The 19,164-nt window shown below is 36.1% G+C and overlaps 2 long non-coding RNA genes across 2 annotated transcripts; both read right to left on the minus strand.

Moving 5' to 3' along the window:
• Nucleotides 1-10,408: 10,408 nt before the first annotated feature.
• On the minus strand, nucleotides 10,409-10,830 carry LOC145014143 (uncharacterized). Its single transcript, XR_013665422.1, has 2 exons — nucleotides 10,755-10,830; nucleotides 10,409-10,658 (listed from the first exon to the last, which is right to left on the minus strand). It is a non-coding gene; the product is annotated as an uncharacterized LOC145014143 (long non-coding RNA).
• A 121-nt stretch (nucleotides 10,831-10,951) lies between these two features.
• Nucleotides 10,952-11,751, minus strand: LOC145018669 (uncharacterized). The gene is made up of 3 exons (XR_013667113.1): nucleotides 11,646-11,751; nucleotides 11,121-11,306; nucleotides 10,952-10,964 (listed from the first exon to the last, which is right to left on the minus strand). It is a non-coding gene; the product is annotated as an uncharacterized LOC145018669 (long non-coding RNA).
• Between the last annotated feature and the right edge of the window lie 7,413 nt (nucleotides 11,752-19,164).

The following is a 19,164-nucleotide window of genomic DNA, read 5'->3' on the forward strand; positions in this document are numbered from 1 at the left end:
TGTGGTTTACCGGCACATCGAATAGGTGATTGTAACATGTGAGGGCACCATGTAAGTTTGCATGGTTATTCACACCCGCTTTGTGATCCTCGGCATCCCAGTCACAAACGAGAGGGACATATCGAGATTTAAACATGCCATTGAAATGTTCAATGAATCTCAAAGGATCTAGGAGTTTTCATAGATTTAAAACTTAAATTTCTTTTTCGTTTTTCATGGTGGAAATTAGTGAATCGTCATTCACTTACCTTCAAATATTCTGCAACTAGATTACGGCATCCCTTTTCTAGGTTGTAGCGTATTGTGTTAGGTTCTAGCCTTAGTATCTCATTTGGGTGATTTACTAAGGACTCAATCGATCAACTAACTTGAATTTGTTTTCTCCCGTTTTGTAGATGTCAAAGTTCGACAACTATGGTCTTCCCAAATCCCGTGGAACAAGCATTCCACATGAAGATGATATTCCACGATTCGATCGAGGAACAAGAAATCATGCTTCACTTCTTCCTCCTCCTCCTCCAATTATTCTCCCTAACCCACAAGATTGTAAAATTGAAAGGTTCAATATCACTCAAGCCCTTTTGGCAAGTAAACATAAAGAAGGAAAGTCGGTGTGTGCACACGTCTTAGGGATGAAGTCACACATTGATAGGTTAAGAATGATGGGATCCGTTGTTGGTGAAGCGATGGCTGTTGATTGGGTTCTTCAATCACTTCCTAACTCGTATAGTGAGTTCGTAAGAGAGTATTATATGATGAACCACGACGTGACCCTTATTGATCTCACCTATATGCTTATTGCTGCTGAATCAACAATGGTTTGGCGCAATAGAAAAGCAAAGTTGATTGGTGAATCTGCCTTCAAGACCTCTATGGATATAGACAATGGCAATGAAAGACATGCAATGATCGAAAAGTTTGATCATAAGAGAAAGGCGATGTCTGAAGAAGTTCCATGTGTTGTTCCAAAAGAGTGAATTTGCTTTTATTGCCAAGAGAAGGGGCATTGGAGATGAAGTTTCCCTAATTACCTAAGAGATCTAAGAGATGGGAGAGTCAAAAGTATGACTACGCTTAAGGTAAAATCCACTATCTAACTCCGTTAAGTTCCTATTCATTGATTCTTAATACATGATGTGATAAGATTGCATTTGAATGTTTTGAAGGATCGGTGAAAAGAAAGGAAGCTTGATAAGAGAGCAAGATGAATCTAATCACAAGAGATTGATCTTGATCGCATGGACTTGAAGATTGGATTTTGAGCTTAGATAGTTATGATAGAGTTGTTAGAAATTTTCCTTTTACATAGTTTTCAATAGATTTTGCATTGTAAGGACAAATGTTTTTCCGCTGCTTTTATAAATAAAATAAATTTTGTTTGACTTATTTATTTATTTGTTTACTTCCTTGCAATGAAATCGTTATAAAAATTGATGCTTGCATATTTCTACAACGAATGGATATGATTCTTAGTTATGTTATTTATGGAAATGTCGAGAATTTACCAAATATGGGGAGTTTCTCATCGCCCAAAGTTTCAATTAGACAGAAATTTGGAATCACGCAACTTGGTTGCATGATGAATGAGAAATTTCATATTTGGAAATTACACTAATTCATTGACAAAGTGTCAAGTGAAGGACTAAGAGATTGAGTACACAAATTTGTGTGTTGATCAAGTTCACCATAAGAGTAACGAAATATTCGTCATGATTTGCTAAAGGTTTAGTAAATATGATTATACTTATAAGATTGAGTGTAATTATGAATTGATTGAAAAGGTTTAAATCAATAGTAGAACAAATAATAAGAATCAAGTAGGAAGAAAGATAAAAGTTTCTCCATTCTAAGAAGAAGGGAGAGTACCTTTTATGCTTTATGATAGGTCTTAATGATTAAGAACCATATCTCAATTGATCCTCTAAGTGAGTCTTAGTAGAATTGTATGTTTAAGAAGAGGAATCAAGGATTGAAGAAATGGTTAAATCAAGAAGTATATCATACTTCGTTCCAATAACAAGTCTTAAAGTTAAGATTGTGACAATGAGTGAAAAGTATTAAAGGTTTATAACATTCATCAAATATGGAAAGTTGTGGTGTCTTGGATAAGACAAAGACCAACTAGACCAAATTATGAAGTGTTTTGATAAAAGCTACACTAACTCTTGAATATTTGTTGTCAATAAATGGTTATTGACAAAAGAATCTTATATGTCAAGGAGTCAGTGGGAGTCTTAATGCTCTTGAAAAGTTTCAAGAACAAATCAAATAAACCTTATCGATCATCACTAGCACACGAGTTAAGGTTTACAACCTATCGTGATGACATTATATTGATTCTGTGCCAATCCAATCGAGTTAATTATGCATGAGAGTTCTATGAGTTCTCATTTTGAACGCATAAAAGGCAAGGCACCTTGATCAATGAAAAGTACATTGATAGGAAAAGGTGAGCTGCTTAACTACTTGGAAGATGTGGTGGGCAGCTGTGCTACCATAAGGCAAGAAATCAAGATTAAGAAAGAGTTCGGTCCATATGTGTTTGAATTTGTCGTAAACTTTGGTTTTAACAAATTCACATGGATAGGAACAAATTCACCATTTAAATCTAAGTGTCATAAGATTTCCTCCTTCATGAAAATGATTGTGAGGAAATGCTTTCACTAAGAAAGATTTTAAGAAGATAGTGATTGTAAAATTGCATTCTCGAATTCGATCATGGTTACGGTATCCCTTTCCATAATTTGAATTGTGAGGTTTGGCAATTAGTCTTAAGTGTTTAGACACACATATAAACTATCGAAGACAAAGGTGTACAAGTTCAAGAAGCATTGATAAAAGATTATCAAAGCACTAAGTATTAGAAACATGGACTTAAGAAATTCAATAAGTATTGTTTTTCTGAAAGTTAAGATGTTTATGAATACATGTCGTGGCTAGTGGGAGCATAAATGTTATCATTGTATGATTATTAAGGCACGTATTGCAAGTTGGCAATATTAATTATAGAAAACAAGAGTTATACCTTGCAAAGTCGTAAGGGTTGTAAAGTTGTTTTGCTATAATTAAGGGAGAGAATATTATGCTTCATTTCAAATCTAAAGGCTTAGGTTGAGAAATGTTAATAAATTTAGTCAAAGGTACATAGTGTGTTCTTAAAATTTCGATTATGATTACGGAATTCCCTTTCACAATTCGAATTTTGAGAACATAGCAAATAAAACATTGTGCATCGTGTCCCATACGCTTCGGGTATAGGATCGATTGCAAATGCTTTAATGTTTGACCATTCTAAAATTTTCCAAATGTCTAGCGCATTTAGAGGAAAAGGGACTAGAATCGGTTTTGACTAAAATAATTAAACAACTATCAAAGGACAATCCAAATTTCGACGAGGATTGGCTGCTTGTGAGTAGTCGGAAGCATGGTATTAATGGACCATATTGACATTATGATGAATAGAAAAGATTCTATTAAGAAATGAGTTGTCATATGGAACATATGGAAGCGTGTCCATACTGGGAGTAAACATTGAAAAATTATGACTAGATTAGAAACTTTTATGCAAAAGGATGTTCAAAGGAATGTACTTTGAGTGAGAGACATCATATCTAAGGAATTGTCTTGTAACAATTTCCGTTAGAGGACTTTGTAATATCATTGGCAATAGCCTTTGTGACTTTGGTGCAGTGACATTACGAAAGAATCATTGCATAAAATGTTAGAATCTAGCATATTCTATAAGTGGAAAGAATTTGATATTCTTAAACTTATGAAAAACGGATTTGGAGTTGTGAAATGAGAATGATTGGAAATGTGTCCAATGTGATCTATTTCACAACAGTAAGAAGCATAGGTAAACATTGTGTGCATGCTAGGTGCATGGGACAAGTGTAATAATTCAAGTAAGAAGTTGATTACCCGAAACGACAAATAATGAGTAATCAATATGGTGATAAATAAAAGGCGTTTTATTTATACTCAAAGGTTTGAGGCCATATGGGATTAGTTTTATTCTTGTGTTTCACATTTGCATGTTTTGACTTCCAGAATAATTGAGTTTATTAAGAATAATCGAATTATTCGAACGGGCCACAATCATTCATATGTTGGAAGTAGATATGAATGAAGACTATCGTGAATTGGTGTGTGGATTGTCTAGAAGAGTATTAGACATAAGCAAATGTTTGCTGCAATGTTCATGATTGCTTATGAATATGATTTGAGCATTGGATTAAACCCACGCTCACTTGGATTACTCCATGAATTGTATCACGAGTGATTAGTGAGACGATAACATCTTATATTCTTGAAACTGAGATGTGTGAGTTGTATCTTGCGAATTGGTTGCACATTGATAATATGTAAACGCACTAGTAACTTGGTGTTATAAAACATATTGTTGTGTGTAATTCGGTGAATGAGTGCAAGCAAGCATTGTATCAAAGTTTATCCGTTCCTTTTATCCAAAGAAGGATAAAAGTGATATCTTTGGGCCCCTCGATGGTTTAGTGATGACAAACGTAAATGCTCGGCCGGGCTAGGACTAATTTGATTTGTTCAATTAGTCAGTTGTCATAAACCGGAAATTGAGAAATAGTACAAAGAGAATGATTAGAAATCATATCTCATACGATATCTAGAATGGAGGAATATATGATCCCTTATCTAAGGACACGCGTATCTGATATGATCAGAGTTGACAGCGGCTTTGGAAAGCTACGATTGCAGCTCAGGATCTGAAGTCATACGTAGAATAGTTATTAGACTTATCCAAGTGGGAGACTGTTGGATTAGTGTCTAAGTCCATAACTATTTTGGTATGTACTTGACCCGATGGTGCATGGTCCTTTTGGGTTGCCTTCACCAAAGCAACTTGATTGGAGAAATAAATAAAGAGAAAGAGATTATTATGATTTATTAATATGTTATAAGAATAATATATTAAAGGAGAAATCATATTTTCTTAATTAATATTGGTCAATAATTAATTAGGAATTAATTTTGTGATCAAGTGTAATTAATTAAACTAGAGGGGCTGAATTGTAATTATGTGATAGTTACAAAATATGGTAATGGTTATCCTAAATATGGGTTGAACAAATTCAAGGAGATAAAGATCCTTGAAATCGTCCAAAGGATAAAGGATAAGGGTTTTCAAGGCTTATCTTATGGTTGCTTTGTGGATAAGCAACTAGATAAGGATAATGACTGAAACCCTATATCTACACCTATATAAAGACCCTAAGGCCTTAGAATTCGTGTACTTGTTCCCAAGGAGTCCTAAGGACGAATTCTAACCTCTCTCCTCTCTCTTTATACCTTCTCCATTTGCTCTTGGTGTTTGTAAGCCATTAGAGGATTGACACTTGTGACTCTAAGCCTTCCAAAGTCAATTCAAGGAGGAATTAGGATTGTTGTTGATATATAACAATCAAGGTATGTTCTTAAACCTTATTATATATTAATATCGTTTTCCATATGCTAGAATTAGGGTTTGAAGTCTTGGATTCAAAGCATGTACAATAGAGAAACCTAGATCCAAGCATTAGGGTTTGTATGAGCACATAGGATGTCTTATGACCAAAACCCATCATATATGACTTATATGGACAAAAAATAATGATGCCTATATAAATCATATGTGATTAAATACATATAATCTCAAATGATTATATATACGAGAACAACTATTGAATCGAGAACATAGAGATAAATATTGTCCATAATTATCATATGTGATTAAATGCATATAATCACACGTGATTATATGTATCTAATCACATAGAATTTATGCGGAAAATATTTATTTTCGTGTTCTCGATTCACTAGTTGTTCTAGTGTATTTAACTACATGAGATTATATGTATCTAATCAGATATGATTTATATGGATAATATTCGTTTTCACATTCTTGTTCAACAATTGTTCTTGTACATTTAGTCACATATGATTTCAATACACAAGATTCATTTTCGTGTTTTCGATTCTATAGTTTTTATTTTTCCACATTAATCATATGTGATTAAATACATACAATCACATATGATTAAATACATAAGAAAAAATATTGAATCAAAAATGCAAAAATGAATATTATCAATATAAATCATATGTGATTTGATACATATAATCACACGTGATTAAGTACATGAGTACAACTATTGACTTGAGAAAGAAATAATGAATATTGTCCACATAAATCATATGTTATTAGGTACATAAAATCACATGTGACAATAGGTATTTAATCACATATGATTTTTGTGGACAATATTCATTTTTTGCGTTTTTAATTCAATAGTTGGTCTTGTGTATTTAATCACATACGAGTTATGTGAAAAAGATTTGTTTTCACGTTCTTGTTTCTACAAATTATATATGATGAAAAATATATGATCACATGTAATTATATACACGAGAATAACTATTCAATCAAGAACATTAAAAAAAAAATTATGTCCATATTAATCATAGGTGATTAAATACTTATAATTACATGTGATTAAATATATGAGAAAAATATTGAAACAAAAACTCAAAAATGAATATTGTTCATATAAATCATATGTGATTGGATACATATAATCACATGTGATTATATCTATCTAATCACATATGATTAAATTTGACAAAAAGTAATTATTGAATCGAGAACACGATAATGACATATATGATTAAATATATCTGATCACATTTGATTAAATATACATGATTTATATGGACAAAAAAGATTATTATCCATATAAATCATATATGATTAAATACATATAATCACATGTAATTATATACACATAATCACAGGTGGTGATGATGCGTGGTGGTGGTGTGTAATGATATTTGGTGGTGGTAGGTGGTGATAGTGGTGAAGGGTGATGAGGTGATATGTGGGGTGTTGATTATAGTGGATGGCAGGTGGCGATGGCGGACGGTGGTGATGGGTGGTGGAGAAGGGTGATGGTGATAGGTGGTGGTAGTGGGTGGGTGGGTGGATGGTGGTTAGTGGTTTTAGTAGGAGACAGATGAGGTGGTGGTGGCGGGTGGTTGTGATGGGTGGTAGTTGATGGTTGTCGGTGATTGGTGGTTTTGGTTGGTGGTGGGTGGTAGTGATGCTGGCGGGTGTTGGTGATGAGTGGAGGTGATAGGTGGTGGGTGGCGGTTGGTGGTAATGACAGGTAGTGGTCATAATGGTGGGTATCAGGTGAGTGATAGTAGTGGGTGGTGAAGATAGGTCGGTGGTGGTTGTGGTGGGTGGTGTTGATGTTCGTGGTTTTCATGGGTGGCAGGTGGAGGTGATAGTGACGGGTGGTGGTGGTAGGTAGTGGCGGCGAGTGGTGGTGATGGTTGGTGATGATGGATGGTAGGTGGCGGTGATGGGTGATGATGGTGAGTGATGGTGATGGGTGGTGGTTGGTGGTAATGACGGGTAGTGGTCATAATGGTGGGTAGTAGCTATGTAGTAGTGATGGGTGATAGAGGTGGGTGTGTATTGGTTGTGGTGTTGATGATGGTGGGTGGTGGGTAAGGGTGATGCTGGAGGGTGGTGGTGGTCGATGGTAATAGGTGGTGGTAACAGGTGGTGGTGATGGGTAGTGGGTGGTGGTAATGATAGGTGGTGGTCACAATAGTAGGTGGGTGGTAATGATGGGTGGTGGAGGTGGATAGTGGTGGTTGTGTTGGGTGGTAGTGACGGTTAGTCGTGATAGTGGTAGGTGTTGGTGGTGATGGGTGGTGGTGGTGGTGGTGGATGATGGTCGTGATTGGCGGTGGCAGATGGTGGTGTTGATGTTGGGTGGTGGTTTTTGTGGGTGGTGGGTGGGGTGGTGGAGGTGGATGACGGTGACGGGTGGTGGTGGTGGATGGTATTGTTTGGGTTGTGAGTGGTGTTGTTTAGTGGGTTGTTTTTTTTTTTTTAATATTTTTTACTTATTTCTTGGTTTATATTAATATTATATGATGAATTTAATATAAAAAAATTATGAGGTCAAAATTAGTTTTTAAATGTTTTCGCAATAAAAAATGTTCTCGATTGAACGCTCTTTTATATATATATATATATATATATATATATATATATATATATATATATATATATATATATATATATATATATATATATATATATATATATAGTGGGCATAATATATAAAGGATGAAATCAAGTAATTTTTGTTAGATTTTATATACAAATGAAAATTTATAAACGGATTGATGAGTTATTAAAACATAGTTGAAGAATCAGTTTTTTAAATGAAATATTATTTTCCATCCAATAACTATCAGTAAGTGAGTTTGATAAATAAATTAAAAAAAAAAAGTTACTAGTTTTAAGGGATAAATAAAGACACAAAATGGAAACAAATTATTTTGGTAAGTGGAAAAGAGATCAAAAAGTTTTTAGCCCATCAGTATTCAATGTTGTTCTTTCTTGAAGTCAACGATTTAAAAGTGGATTTATGAGTATAATGTATTTGTTGTTAAAAGGGAGAGGGGAAAAAGGCTTCAATATGTTATGAATAAGAGGCATACATATAAACCCTTATTTATATATATGGAAAAATAAACCCCTATTTATATCTCTTTGTATATTCGTAAATTTCAATTAGGAGCAAAAATGTAAAAACAATTTTATTCTCAATAGAAGCATCAAATTGATAAGGGAAATATAACTGCTATGAAAATATGGTGTACATAAGTTAGGAATCAGTGGTGGAGCTAGATAGGGCGTCAGAGGTACTACAACATCCCAAAAAAGAATTTTATGTATATAAAAAAATTTGTTTGTAAACATGTTCTATGTTATTGTACTCAAACTTAAGATATTGTACCATGTTTTTTAATGACCGAAATAATAAATACATCCATTCTTAATAAAATAATCCTACACCAGCCACATATCATATTTTAAACATTGTCTTTTGTTACATGTCATCTCACTATCATTCTACTCTATAACTTTCCCGCCCATGATTCCTATCATCCGTCTATATTCAATTCCAAAATATCAGCATTTCGGTTGTAACAATTGACTATCCTAATTTACATGCACTCAATCCATTCAAATCCCTACACAAAAGGACGTTACCTTTTGTAGATTTTCTGCTTTCGTTTTTTCCCACTATTTTTTCTACCAATTTTTCGAGTATACCTTTCATTTGAAACATATTAGACCACAATCATACAGGTTGGGACAAGATAATCTTTCTAACTACAAAGCCTAGAAATTAGGAGGTGATTAGCATAATCTCACGAAATCATGGAGCTGATCATTTCCAGGTTTGTTTTCCAATATCTATTTATACTATGCGATTCCACAACCATCCTTCTTAACCCACTTTTTCTTTCTTTATTCCACTGTTCATCGATCTAGAGGTTCTCCTTGTGCAATTGAAAATTTTAAACCATAATGTGTATCTACAAGTGGTGAGTACTCTTCTTTATTTTAAGCTTTCGGGTTGTCATGTTTAAGATAAATGTACTCTGAATTAAATAGTTTATAAGTTTTTAGTAGTAATAAAATAATTCTTTCATGATGGTCATGTTTAGTTTTATATTGTCGATGTTTGATGTGGCAGTTATGGTGTTTTTATTTCTTCCTTCATAATGAACTCTAGGTGTTTTATAAAATGTAAATTAGAACATTTTGTTATCAAACACCGTTTTATGGTCACAAACATTTATATACACATTTTTTTAAAGTTTTATTCTTTGCTTCCATTATTAAATATTTATTAAACCTATATGTGTATGTGTTGATGTCTGTATGTGTTGTGTTGTGTTGTTATGTGTGTATGCATCTCTTACACTACTAGAAACATGAGTTTTAGAGACGGAAGTATCCGTCGCTATTCCGTCGCTAAATGCTGTTTGCGATGGATCAGCGACAAACTCACTTCATAGGTAATTAATAAGTGGCTAGTTTCTCAGCGAGGGTTTTAGCGATGGAGAGGTTTTTCCTTGCGACAAATGTAGCGACAGAATATCTGTCGCTAAATGTCACTCAACACATTTACTCAGGGCATTAGCGACAAAATTTGATAAAGTCATTCCATCGCTTTTCTGTCGCAAAATTTCAGTGATCAGTTTTTTTCCGTAGCAAATCCCTTGCAAAATTCATATATTGATTTCTTTTTTTTTCTTTTCGTCACTAATCTGTCGCAAATTTTAGACATGGTTTTTTTCCATAGCTAATCCCTTGCAAAATTTATACATTAATTTTTTTTTGTTCCGTCGCAAACTTTAGACATGATATTTTTTTCGTAGCTAATCCCTCGCAAAATTGATGCATTAAAATACTTTTTTTATTCTCACCAATCCAACGCGAACTTGTAATATTATTTGTTCTATTATGATTCTAAAAGAAAAAAAATACTACAATCATCAAATTTTTATACTAAAAAACATCAAATAACAATGCAACCAAACATTACAATACCAAAACTATCAAAGTTTACCAAAGTATCATTCAAAAAACATCCAAAACCAAAACTATCCATATAACATCAAACTCCCAAAGGTTTAACTTCAAAATAACATTTTAGCACCAAGAAATCCAAAGTATGCATCGGGAAATGAGTTTTCACAAAACATAATTTCAAAATAACATTTTAGATGCTCTCTTCATTTCATGTCCATCCAATCATCTTCGGTTCACATTCCTATAAAACATTATTCAAAACAATCAAAAGTATCAAATACAAATGGTTAACAAGTCATTCAAAAACATCAAATACTAATGGTTAACATCGTATTACCTCTAATTTTCAATTTCTCATCATATTTTGCAAGGCTGCATATATCTTCTCCATTGCTTCATATTTTGCATCAATTTGTTATTGTTTGACATCTATTGCTGCAACTTTCGCATCCATTTCCTCACGCATTTGTTGATGTTTAGCTTCCATTTCTGCAGCTTTAGCATCCATTTCCCTATGCATCTCGTTTCGTACATGTTCATAGACAACCTAATGTGCAATGCCATGATAGGAAACTTTGTAAGTACAATGCCATGATAGGAAACTTTTTAAGTACAATACCATGATAGGAAACTTTGTAAGTACAATGCCATGATAGAAAACTTTGTAAGTACAATGATATGATAGGAAATTTTTATAAAGTACCTCTTGGGATGTTATTGTACTAGATGTTCCTTCCAAAAAGCTCGCTGGATCAGACACAGATCCGAATCCATATATTCTTCCTTTCTTGACTCCTCCGGAAACATCACACCATGTTTCATTATCCAAGAGGGGGTGACAACTAGTATCATCACCAAACTTAGCCACCATAGCACTTTCATAAGCCTCCTATTATAGCAAAAAAATATGAAACAACAGAAACATGAAATAAGGAATAGAATGGTTCATTCCATTCCATTACATTCATAATTAAGGAATGGAATGAACCACTTCATAAGCCTCCTATTAATTAATACTCAAACCTTTTATAAAGTTGATTACTACTTACAAAATACTTAATTACAACTAGGCAGAGGATAAAACATTTAGAGATAATAATTTGTTTCTTTTCTTTTGTAAGTTGATTATTACTCACGAAAGATTTGTTTTCTGTCAATTTGTTGCTTTAACGAAGTCATTAACCCGAGTAGTAGGAAGTTTTGTTTCCTAAAAAAGAATTGAAAATACCTTAACTTTAGCTGCCTTTGGTGTAATGTACTCTTGAGTAGACCGTTTAGTGTGCAACCTTGCATAAAGTTCAACTCCTGTAGGAGGGCGTTTAAGTGTTGCTTGCTACAAAATCCATTAGTAATACATTAAAAAACAAAACAAACACTCAATAGTCTAAGTGGAAACTAAGGTGAGATGCAAACATCTTACCATTCTTTTCTTATGTTGATGAATATATATAGAACCCCCTGTATGTTTGGAAATAGAGCCATCTTCTAATTTATTTATGTTATTTTCCCCTGATTGTGATAAACGTTTCCATTTGGATGTGGTCCACACTTCATTGATCATTTTTCCCAATACTCCTTTTTTATCCAATTTGGGTGATAGTCCTTTAGCAAATTTAAATCACCTTCTAGTGAGGCATTCACATTTGCAGCTTTGGCAAGTTTTAAAGATTCTTCACGTGTTCTTCGCATTATGTCAGGAAATCGTTTCTTCATATAGTCTTCCCATACCATGCGAGCAAGAACATTAGTCGCTTCGGGCCAGACATACAAACCCTACATGTAGATCACGCATACAGTTATCTTTTCCATTTACACCAAGTTTTACTTTGATAAATCATAAAAATAATAAGTACAAACCTTAAAGTGTTCCCACATTGCATCACGATGTTCTTTGTCAACCTTCTTCCATGAGGTCCATGGGTTGTCAAACATCGTCTTCAGTATACATGCGATGGCTCTGATCACTGAAATCTGATCCGCAAATCTTGCAAAAAATAAATAATTAAAAAATTAGCATTAGTATTATCATTAACAAGTAAATTCATTTTCATAAACAATTGTAAAATTAACATTAGTACTCCTTTTCAGAATCGACTTCAATGAACTTCCTTTTTGATGGGTTACTTGGAAGTTGTTCCAAGATGTTTGATCCTCTAACTGAAGAATAAGAAGGTTGACTTTCTGCATTATTGTGTGATTGAGATGCATTTCTATCTCCAGCATCACGACCACCAATGTGACTACCACTACGACCACCACCACGGGCTCCTCGTGGCACCATTAGTCAAAAAATAACCCTTAAAATCAAGAATTAATAAACTATTGGTTAATATCATACAACAATCAGCCTCAAATGGTATGAAGGTGTAAACAACTTGCCTGTAGATTATGAAAACACAAGTTTCTAATAGAAACTTGAGTTTAAGCTGATGGGTTTTGAGCATACTAACACTTCCTAAGTGTACATGCAACCCTAATAACCTTGGATCTATGTTTGTCTAATTTGTCATGCAAAGTTGAATTCCAAGGTTATATCCTATCTAGCATACATGGGGAACAATTTTAACATAAAGTATAGATAGAATAACTTACCTTGTTGTTGCTTGTGTTCCTTGAATCCTTGTGAGCCTAGCACCTCAAGTGGTGATGCCTCAAATGCTTCACACAACACCAAATACTCTTGGAAGAACTTATGAGAGAATACTCACTTCTCCAAATCGGCCAAGCCCTCTATTTCTTTGTTGCAACCGATTTTGGTGGAGATTATGCTTCTTATATAGTGTTGACACATCTAGGGTTAAACCCTAATGTGTCATGACTCTTCATTTCCATGACCCATGGGTTTGTAACTCCCATGGAGCATCCATGGAGCATCCTATGGGTGGAACCCAACTTGATGATCCATGGAGCCTTTTAGCCCACTATACAAGATATGGATGATTTACTTAATCAACCCATATATTTAATTAGTTATCTTTTGATCACTTAATTAATTCTAAATTAATTCTTGATCAAACTAATCAAATAATATTATTAATATATTAGAACTTATAATATATTAATAATCTCCAAGCGTTATTTCTCTCATTTAGTTTATCCAATTGCATGGTGCCATGCAACCCAAATGGACCATGCCGGGTCGGGTCAAGTACATACCAGAAATAGTTATGGACTTAGACACCTTATCCAACAGTCTTCCACTTGGATAAGTCTAGTAACTATTACTGCAAGTATGACTTCAGGAACCGACCGGCAATCGTAGCTCTTTACAAGGTTTCTCGAAACTTGAGAAGACGATGGTACGCCATTTAAGATAAGTGATCATATAATCCTCTGTTCTAGATATCAGTCGGACAAATACATGGAACAATGTCTTACTTATTGTCCAACATTTGTTTCCCGATTTCCGATTTGTTTGACAAAGAACTTTATTGAACACATCAATCTAGTTCTGACCGGGCCCGGTACATAGGTCAAAACAAAATCATCGAGGGGCCCAGATATCAGCTTCTAATCCAAGAAGGAACAGATAAACTTCGACTCATATGTTTGTTCTACTACTCATTGAATTACACATAAGAGCACGATTTTATAACATCGAGTTACCAATGCGTTTTTCGTACAATTAATGCATAACCAACTCGTAAGTAACAAATCATATCTCTAGGTTTAAAGACTTATATGATATTACCGTCTCACGATCACTCGAGATAGAATTCCATGAAGTGATTCCAGTGAGCGTGGGTTGTGTCCAATGCTCAGAACTTATGAGCACTCATGATTGTTGTAGCCTTGTCCCAGACCTCTACAACCAAACATGACAGTCTTGATTCATACCTACTTCCGACATATGACCGACTGTGGAGGTTTGAATAATATGTTAAACCAAACAAAATTATTCTGGAAGTCAAAACATGCAAAAGAAATATAGTAAACGATCGACAAGAGATAGCAACACTTTACTCATAAATAAAACACTTTTATTCATCATCAAATGTCAATTACACTTTACAAATTTCAAGATTATCTAACTACTAAATCTAATATCATCCTTCAGCCCTATGCTCCGAGCATGCTGGAGATGCTTAACCCGAGTCAGTCCCTTCGTGAAGGGATCTGCCGGATTCTCATCTGATGATACCCTCTTTGCCACGAGGAGTCCTTCTTCGATCCGATGTCTGATGAAATGGTATTTTCTGTCGATGTGTCTGGATCTCCCGTGATCCCTTGGTTCCTTGGCTAAGGCAACAGCACTTTCACTATCACAGAAAATTTCCATCGGCTCTTTAATAGCTGGTACAACTCCAAGGTCTCCAATGAAGTTCCTCAGCCATAACGCCTCCTTTGCTGCTTCGCTAGCTGCAATATACTCTGATTCACAAGTAGAATCTGCCACTGTCTCTTGCTTGGAACTCTTCCAAGAAATTGCTCCTCCATTTAGGGTAAAGACCCAGCCCGACTGAGAGCGGAAGTTATCCCTATCAGTCTGGAAGCTAGCATCACTATACCCTACAACTCTCAAGTCATCACTCCCACCGAGGGTAAGGACCCAGTCCTTAGTCCTTCGTAGGTACTTGAGAATATTCTTTACCGCAATCCAGTGTGCCTTGCCAGGGTTCCCCTGAAACCTGCTAACCATGCTCAAGGCAAAGGCTACATCAGGTCGAGTACACGTCATAGCGTACATGATCGAACCTACAGCCGAAGCATAAGGTAATCGACTCATTTCTGCTATCTCAGCCTCAGTGCTAGGGCTTTGTGTCTTACTCAGCTTGGCGCTACTCTGGATGGGCAACTCTCCTTTCTTGGAGTTTTGCATTCTGAATCTCTTCAGAATCTTCTCCAAGTAGGTACTTTGACTAAGTCCAATTAGTCTTTTACTCCGATCTCTCAAGATTCTTATCCCCAAAATATAGGCAGCTTCACCAAGGTCCTTCATAGCGAAACACTTTCCAAGCCAGGACTTTACTTCCTGCAAGGTTGGAATGTCGTTTCCTATGAGTAGTATGTCATCCACATACAATACCAAAAAGCTAACTATACTCCCACTAGCCTTGACATATACACAAGATTCATCTTCACTCCTAGAAAAGCCAAATTCCTTGACCTTTTCATCAAAGCAAAGATTCCATCTGCGAGGTGCTTGCTTTAATCCATAAATGGATTTCTCAAGCTTACACACTCTATTAGGGTACTCGTTACTGACAAAACCCTCTGGCTGACTCATGTAAACATCTTCAGCCAACTTTCCATTAAGGAAAGCGGTTTTGACATCCATTTGCCAAATTTCATAGTCATGAAATGCGGCTATGGCTAACAGAACCCGAATAGACTTAATCTTGGCTACCGGAGAAAAGGTCTCATCATAGTCCACTCCAGGAATTTGAGAGAAGCCCTTTGCAACCAGTCTAGCCTTATAAGTGTGTACTTTACCATCCATGTCGGTCTTCTTTTTGAAGACCCATTTGCACCCTACAGTCTTTCGACCTGGTACATTCTCAACCAAGTTCCAAACTTGATTGTCATACATGGATTGTATCTCGCTATCCATAGCCTCTTTCCATTTGGCAGACTCGGGGCCTGCCATGGCTTCCTCGTAGCTGTTAGGGTCATCTTGACTTACTAGTGTCTCATCACTAATAAGTGTCTCACCTTCTGCAGTAATATGGAATCCATAGTAATGCTCAGGTGCACTCCTAACTCTCGTGGAACGCCTCAGAGGTACAGATTCGTCAATTGGCTCAACAGGAGTTTCCTCCTCAAGTTGAGGGCTAGAGTTTGAAGTTCCTTCACCACTTGATTCTTGAATTTCTTCAAGATCAACTTGCCTCCCACTGTCTCCTTGGCTTATAAACTCTCTTTCTCGAAAGACTCCTCTTCTTGCTACAAAGACCACATTGTCACTAGGTCTGTAGAAGAGGTAACCAAAGGATTGTTGTGGGTAGCCGATGAAAATACACCTCTCGCTTCGGGGTTCGAGCTTATCATGAGTCTCGCGTCTCACGAAAGCCTCGCAGCCCCAAATCTTGATGTGGTCTAGTTTAGGTACTTTACCAGTCCACATCTCATGAGGAGTTTTGGCAACTTTCTTTGTAGGGACTAGATTAAGGATATGGGCGGCAGTCTCTAAGGCATACCCCCAGAATGATATTGGTAGCGAAGCTCGACTCATCATGGAACGAACCATGTCCAACAAGGTTCGATTACGCCTCTCAGCCACACCATTCAACTGCGGTGTCCTGGGAGGTGTCAATTGTGAGACAATCCCACATTCCTTTAGATAGTCGAGGAACTCTGAACTAAGATACTCACCACCTCGATCGGATCGAAGCATCTTAATGTTCCTGCCCAATTGATTCTCGACTTCCTGTTTAAATTCCTTAAACTTCTCGAAAGTCTCTGACTTATGCTTGATTAAGTAGACATATCCATATCTACTGTAATCATCGGTAAAAGTCAAATAATAACGATTAGCATCTCTCGTGGCATGTTTGAATGGTCCACACACATCCGTGTGTATAAGGTCCAACAAACCTTCACCCCTTTCACATGAGCCTGTGAAGGGTGACTTTGTCATTTTTCCAAGTAAGCATGATTCGCAACTATCATTTGACTTTAGGTCAAACGACTCCAAGACTCCATCCTTTTGGAGTTGGCCTATGCGTTTCTTGCTTATATGTCCAAGACGACAATGCCATAACGATGCTTTATCCAAGTTATTATTATTAGTAGAATCAATACACAAAACATTATTTCCTAAGTTATCTACAATAGATACAGCTTCATACACACCATCACAAGGTAATGCTTTAAAATAAAGTACATTATTAAAGAAAGCATTAATCGAACCAACTTCATTATCAAACGAAAAGGTGAAACCTTGTTTGTACAATGCATGAAAGGAAATAATATTTCTTGCCATTTCTGGCGAATAACAACACTTATTCAAATCTAAATTTAACCCACTACTTAGCGATAAAGTATAAACTCCAATCTTGGTGACAGGTGTAACTTTCCTATTCCCCATGACTAAGTTTATTCTTCCTTGCTCCACATTCTCACTTCTTCCTAGTCCCTGCAAGTCACAGCAAATATGAATTCCGCAACCTGTATCAAGGACCCAAGATTTCGAATGGGGTGAGTTATTAGAAATGATAGTGTAAATACCTGCATGGTTGGGTTTGACTTTCCCATCCTTTACATCTTGCTGGTACTTTGGGCAGTTCCGCTTCCAATGAGCTTTTTCGTGGCAATAGAAGCATTCCGCCTCTTTTGGGTCAGAAGAAGGAGTAATGAAACCTTTCTTGGTTCCACTTGAAGAAGAGCCATCAAGGGTCCGAGCCTTGGTACCCTTTGAAGATCTCTTTCTCTTCCTCCCTCGACTCTGTCCGATTGCCAAGACCGGATTTGTTTCTGGAGTAGGAGTGATAGCAACCGACTTCCCCTTAAGACCTGTTTCTGCGGTCTTGAGAAGTCCCTGAAGTTTGCTGAGAGTGACTTCTTCCTTGTTCATGTGATATGTCATGCGGAATTGATCATAGCACGATGGTAAGGAGTGCAAAATGATATCTATTGCAAGCTCCTCAGGGAAGTTCACATTGAGCTTCAGCAACCGATCCACATACCTTTGCATTTTCTGCATGTGGCTCGTGACGGACTCTCCGTCCTTCATCATGGTTGTTATCATGGAGCAGATGACTTCGTACCTCTCTTGTCGCGCACTTTGATGGTATCTTTCCATCAAATCTTGGTGCATTTCATAAGGGTAGAAGTCTTCGTAAGACTTTTGGAGTTCAGCTGTCATGGTGGCTAACATGATGCAAGCCACCTTGGTTGCATCTCTTTCATGAGTATGAAAGTCAGCGATCTCCTGGGGAGTTGCAGTGGACTCGTCAATTTCCTTAAGCTCCTTGTCAAGGACATATTCTTTGTCCTCGTAGCGAGTAATCATCCTGATGTTTCTGATCCACTTATTGAAGTTGGATCCATCAAAGGTGACTTTCCCGCACAGACTCATAAGAGTAAAGGAGCCATTAGGATTCGAGCCAGAAGCATTATTTGAAGACATCTGAAAGAGAAGAACAAGTTTAGTTTAGATTTAAGAGAGTCCTTAATAAAACACCCAAATGTAATATTAAGGCTAGGATCCAATCACAATATAATATAACTTAGAAGAGGTATGCCGTAATCTAAGCTATACCATATTTGAAAGGTAGGTGAATGACGATTCACCAATTTCCACCACGAAAACCGAAATAATAAATATTTAGTTTTTATAGGTTTTAGAAATTCCTAGATTCTTTGAGATCCAATGAACTTTTCAAAGGCATGTTTCGATCTCGGGAGTGCCCTCCAGGTTTTGTGACTGGGATGCCGAGGATCACAAAACGAGGTGTGAAGTAACCATGCAAATCACTTGGTACCCTTAAAGTTTATCACTCAATCGATGTGCCGGTAAACCACACACGCTCCACCGATACTATAATAAACTTTAAGTCACCCTTTACCTACCTTGTTAAGTCCAAGTTAGTGTGCCGGTTAACCACACACGCTCCACCAACGACTCAGACAAAGTGTAAAGTGTAATTTCATGGATTAGCACCTTATTCACATTTTTCCTAAAGTAACTAAGATTGGGAATTTAATAAACATTTAGTTACTTTATATATTCATCATACTTTGAATGAGAATTTATAAGTCCTTGTCTTACCCGTTCGGCTAACGACCCTCCACCAGTCAAGCAAGCG

Source organism: Lactuca saligna, chromosome 9 (assembly GCF_052625555.1).
Source record: "Lactuca saligna cultivar CGN05327 chromosome 9, ASM5262555v1, whole genome shotgun sequence".
In the NCBI taxonomy this organism is placed as follows: domain Eukaryota; kingdom Viridiplantae; phylum Streptophyta; class Magnoliopsida; order Asterales; family Asteraceae; genus Lactuca; species Lactuca saligna.